At 32.3% G+C, this 5,821-nt stretch overlaps 1 non-coding gene across 1 annotated transcript; it reads left to right on the top strand.

Moving 5' to 3' along the window:
• The first annotated feature begins 1,827 nt into the window (after positions 1 to 1,827).
• Positions 1,828 to 1,929, top strand: LOC141510572 (U6 spliceosomal RNA). Its single transcript, XR_012475034.1, has one exon. It is a non-coding gene; the product is annotated as a U6 spliceosomal RNA (small nuclear RNA).
• Positions 1,930 to 5,821: the final 3,892 nt, after the last annotated feature.

Here is a 5,821-nt window from a genome sequence, read left to right as displayed (position 1 = left end):
TTTGTTTTCCAAGAGAATTGTTTTCAATGGATACTTTAGGTTTCCTTCTATTTTTTCTGTCTTTTGATTTTTGTTTTAATATTTTCTTGTTTCATGGAATTAACTTTGGTTTGACTCACTAAAATTTTCAAGAGGTCTATTATTAAGATTGAGTTTTGTACCTTTTCAGCTGAGCTGTTCTATTTTCATATCTTTCTTCATGAGTTCTCATTTCTTTTCTGATTTTTTTATGAAAAGATTTTATATCATTTGTAAAATAAATTTAATTCCCTTAAAAAAGTCTTTTGCCATTGCTTCTAGGAATTCTTATTGATCTTGTGACCAAGTTATGGTTTTCTTTGAGAACTTGCTTCTAACAATTTTTTAGGTATTCTCTTGTTTGGGGTTTTTGGTTTGGCTTCCTAAAAATTCTTTGCCATTTGTTTGTTCATTTACTTATTCTTTTAACCTCACTTCCTATCTTGTTTTATCTAGTTATTGACATTATTTTCTTCTTATATTGCATGTTGTATTCTTTAAGGATTGTAGGGGTAACTTGCATAGGGTAGTTGTAAATATTTTTTGTGATTATATCAAAAGTATGGTTTGAATACTGCCCTCCTGAGATTTATAAATTTCAAACCCCAGTTTGGAGCAAATTTCTGACTACCCTCTGGTTGATATTCTATCTGGTAGATAGTAGTTGGTTTCAGTCCTATAAACTGACTGAAAAGTTCAACTGGTTCAAAGTGACCACACTGCTGGCCTTGTCCTATTTTTAGATTGCACCTTAGTTATGTACTGCTAAACTTACTTTCTCCAGGTATACCAAGTATGCCATAATCTGCTGAGTATCATTCACTGTTGACTTAGTATTATTTGGGGCCTTTGCATCTGAGTCTGTGATTATCAATCATTCCTGTTTTATAGGTCCTATTTTGACTATGGGTCAAATTTGTAATCTTAGATTGTAAGATATATAATCCACTGTGATTTTTTTCCTGTTATTTCTCAATTATTATTTTTTCTGAAATACCTCTTAATCTTTGCTGGAATAATTGTGGAGGTAGTCAGTGTATACTTCTTTCTTCAGTTCAACCATTTTGTCTGGTCTCCCTGCCATCCTCCTCATTTTTAGAACTGATGAAACTGAAAGGAGTGCAATGAACTCTATAAGGGTTGCACAGCTAGTAAGTATATGAGGTAGCATTTGAACCCATATCTTTTTGTCTCCAATTTCTTAGCTTTATGCAATATGTTACAATATCAATTTAAACTGTAAGTCAGGGAATAATCAGGGAGTAAAGCCTAGGAATTCTCACAGTGATGATAAGGCAGGATGTAGGCTCTAATACCACTAATGGTTCAATTTGCTTGCCAAATCCCCTGCGGTCTGAGGGCCATTTTTATCTTCAGCATATGTGCCAACAGTGGGATCTGGTAAGAGAATATATTTTGTAGAGAAATAGGAACTGTTGGAATCCCATTTAATTCCAGACTGCAGAAACTGTAGTTGCCAAGCAAGAGGGAACTTCGGTGGGTTTTTAATGATAGAGGATCATGACAAAATACATTTTCAGAAAGATTAATTCATTTTGCCCTTCAAAAACACTGTGTTCAAAACACTTCATGTATGACTAGACCTGGCCCATTTTGTAAAACGAACTATAAAAATATCTTTTATGGTTCTTATATTTTAAGTGTTTACATAACACCTCAAAAGCCTCTGCGAAAACAATTCTTCTTAAATGAGATAATTATGCAAATTTCAGTATGTTAAATCTCATGGTGTTAGTGGCTTGCCTACCTTAAAAGAAATAGTAGATACTTTTAAAATACCTTTTCAAGGCTCATTTTGAAAGCACATATACTAAAATTGGAAGAATACAGAGATTAGCATGGTCTCTGAACAAGGATGAGATACAAATTTGTATAGCACTTCATATTTTTTGCTTTCTAAATTGCTAGGGGTAAAGGAAGGAGGTAAGAGAGAAAGAATAATTATACAAAAACCAAATTTAATTAAAAATAACAGTCAGTATTTCTTTCTATATTCATAATAGCTTAAGGTTGGTAAAAACAAAAGTGAAAGAGAACTTTCAAAACCTTTAAAAGGACAAATATAGTCTTTAGGTATTCCTAAAGACTTTGTACATATTAATTTTTCAAAATAAGTCATTGAAAAACAAATCTGACAGGGCAGTATAATGTATTGGTTCTCCTACTTTTTGGTCTCAGGACTCCTTTTCACTCTTCAGTTTGATAAAATTCAATAAATATATGTTCCAGGAACTCTGTTAAGTACTGTGTATACAAATAAGAGAGCTCCTGCCCTCAAGGGGCTTACAGTAATGCAGGAAGGTATCACACAAAAAAGAAGTTGAAAAACAGTGGGGACCAGGGCAACTTGGAGTTGGGATATGATGTCTATGGAGACAAAAGCAGATATTCATCGAAAGTCCAGATCCTAATCCTCTATAAAGGAGTGTTTAAAAATTATTGAGGACCCACCCCTAAAGTTTTACTTATATTAAATATATCTAGGGGCGGCTAGGTGGTGCAGTGGATAGAGCAGCGACCCTGGAGTCAGGAGTAACTGAGTTCAAATCCAGCCTCAGACACTTAATAATCACCTAGCTGTGTGGCCTTGGGCAAACCACTTAACCCCATTGCCTTGCAAAAACCTAAACAACAACAACAAAATATATATCTATTAATATTTATCATATTGGAAATGTATATATATTTAGTATTATAATAAGAAGTTTGACATTCTGGGACCCCATAAGGGACCCAGGACCCTCCAGTATCTCTCAACCATTGTTATAATGGAAAGAGCCCAGAAACTGGAGATAGAGTTGGATTCTCATGCTCTCTCCTCTCTATTTAATAAGTATGTGATCTTGAGCAAATGAATAACTCTCTCTGTAAATCAATTTCTTAATTTATATTTAATTTAATCATTAACATATTCCTATTTGGTGATGGTTCCATGGTGGTTCCATGCTCATATTAACTTTCATGATGTTCCACCCCTGATCACTGAAAAACAATTAAAAAAATGTTTTTCAGGAAGTCCGTAATCATTCTCCCAGATTTACCTGTTTCTAGGTAACCACACATTATAGATGAAATATATGGATTATTGTAGATTTATGCAATCAAAGTTAGAGTTTGAATTCCTATCTCTAGTAAAGATTTTTGACTTTGCTGAGTGGGTAAAGTAGTTTAGTAGTGTATGAGATATATTTTTGAAAAAGTAATGATAACAATAAGCAATACAAACCATTATTTATATCCTTATAGTATCTCCCAAACTGAGAAAGTAGTTACCCTACTGCCATATCTTTGCCTGGAAACGAGGGAAATGTCTTTCCATTTTTCTCCCTTCATTATTCCATTTCCTGAGCATGGCCTCTGAATGCAAATCACTAGGATTACTGATAATGGACTTGAACTTATTCCTTAGTTGATTAACAAATTCTAGTTTTGTGGTATCTTCACTGTTTTCAATAATTCTTAATCCTGGCTATCATTCAAACCCATTCTCCATTCCTCCTTCTTTGCTCCCTTATTCCCATCCTCATCAACCTAACCCTTTGAGATACTCCATCCACTGTGCTCTTTGGAATGTCTGTTCCATATTTCTTTTATATTTTTGTGCTCTGGTCTCTTCTTCATGACACAGTTTTAATCTGGCCACCTTTTCCAGTACTGGCTGCACTTACATTCAAATAAAATCACTCTCTCTAGTCAAGCTGGAGAATTTGGAATATATGCTGCTCCCTGTTGTTACTTTTAGGCTCCTTCTCTCCCTCTCTCACTCAGAACTTCTCCCTTTTTAGCTTCAATCAATCTAAATTTCACTGATGAGTGAGTTCAGTTTGACTAAAGCATAGTTTGACTGAAGTATAAACTATGGGCAGGGAAGCAGGAGAAATAGACTAACGATGGCAGAAAAGCTTAAATACTAAATGACAAAGTTTGCATTTTGAAGTTTTATTTATAATACTGAATATCAGGCAACCCTTGAAGAGTTTTGAGTAAAATCAATAGAATTAAAACAAAAAATTAGTCTTTTCTCAATATTATTTGCTATACTTCTGGAAGTGATGGCTATGGCAATTAGATTTAAAAAAAAGAATATAAATATCAATGACAGCTAGCAGTATAGTGAATAGAGTGCCAGGCCTGGAGTCAGGAAGGCCTAAATTCAAATCTAACCTCAGAGAGTAACTAGCTATGTGACCTTGAGCAAGTCACTTAACCATATTTGCCTCAGTGTCCCCAGCTATTAAATGGAGATAATAATAGATTCCAACTTCCAGAGTTGCTGTTAAGGATCAAATGAAATATTTTCAAAGTTCTTAGAACAATGCCTGTCATATAAATGGTACCATATAAATACAACTAATGCTACTGCTGCTGCTATGATAAAACCAGTTCTATTTTCTGATGACAAGATGGTGTTTTTGAGAAAATCTTCAAAGATGAAGAAAGATACTAAATAATATTAAAAGTTTCAGCAAAGGAGAAAGGCACAAAACAAATGCACAAAAATCATTAACATTTCTATGCAATACTTAAAAAATAGGAAGACTTGATAATAATATAAATTCCCATTAGTAGTGACTATAAAATGAATAAAATATCTGTGACTTAATCTACCATGACACCTGATTTACATAAAAGCAACAATCCAACTTTCTTTACAGAAATAAAGGAAGAGTTAAATAATTGTGTGATTATTCATTGGAAATGTTGACATTATAATAACATAATATGAATATTAAACATAATATTCAAATGATATAATAAAATGATTGAATTAACTTTAATTAATTTGCAAATTGAGTTACCAATCTCATTATCAAGGGAAAACTAAAAAAAGTTTGTTATTATAACAAAGGGATATCTTAAAGAACTGGACAAAATAATAATTCAGGATTTTTTTGAAAATCAAAAGTTTTAGACAAGGAGATAATGAAAACAATAAGATTAAAGGACAAATAATGTTATTCTAAGTTCAAACCAAAAATGGTTCAAAAATGGAAAAGTAAATCAGTGGAATAGAATCATTAAATAAATTTCAAAGGGCCATAATTAGTGAAAATGGACTAAGAGGAGAGATTATCAGTCAAACTATTTGTGTAAAATATTATTGCTGAAGATTTGATATCAAAAATAAATACAGCATGAGCATATGTATTCTAGACCAAAAATCATTTACTGATACAAAGTGATCAAATAATATAAAGTGATTTTTTAAAAGAATTGCAAAATATAAATAACCAAATGAGCTTCACAATCATCTAATGACAGATGTAAAAAAAGTGGGAAAGGTCAATTGTTGGTAGGCCAATGAGAAAACAAGAATATTAATGTACTATAGGTAGAACTCTGAATTAATTTGACTAATCTGAATATCAATTTATAATTATGGAAAAAATCACTAAGTTTTTAATTTGCTTTTACCCAAGGATTACATTGTGCAGCATTTACTTGAAAGAGTTCAAAGACACAAAAGTTCAGTAAATATTCAAAAATAAATAACAAGGCATTATGTAACAACAAAGAGCAAGATGCAATGTGGATGTCTATTAGTAAAGGGAATGGCTATATGTTGTAGCATATAAATATATGTTGGTATATGTTGCAGCATATAAATGTACCAGAATATTAGTGAGCACTAAAATGTTTTGTTTAAGATGGAGAAATGTAAAGAAACAGAAATTTGTATTAACAGGTGCAAAGTAAAATAAACAGAACCCCAAGACTAACATACACAATGACTAGAAAAAACATGCCTGAAAAGATCAGGAAAAGGAAGCAAAGTGAACAG

Source organism: Macrotis lagotis, chromosome 1, assembly GCF_037893015.1.
Source record: "Macrotis lagotis isolate mMagLag1 chromosome 1, bilby.v1.9.chrom.fasta, whole genome shotgun sequence".
Lineage (NCBI taxonomy): Eukaryota > Metazoa > Chordata > Mammalia > Peramelemorphia > Peramelidae > Macrotis > Macrotis lagotis.
Note: the sequence above shows the minus strand (reverse complement) of the source record. Positions and strands in the feature narration are given on the sequence as shown.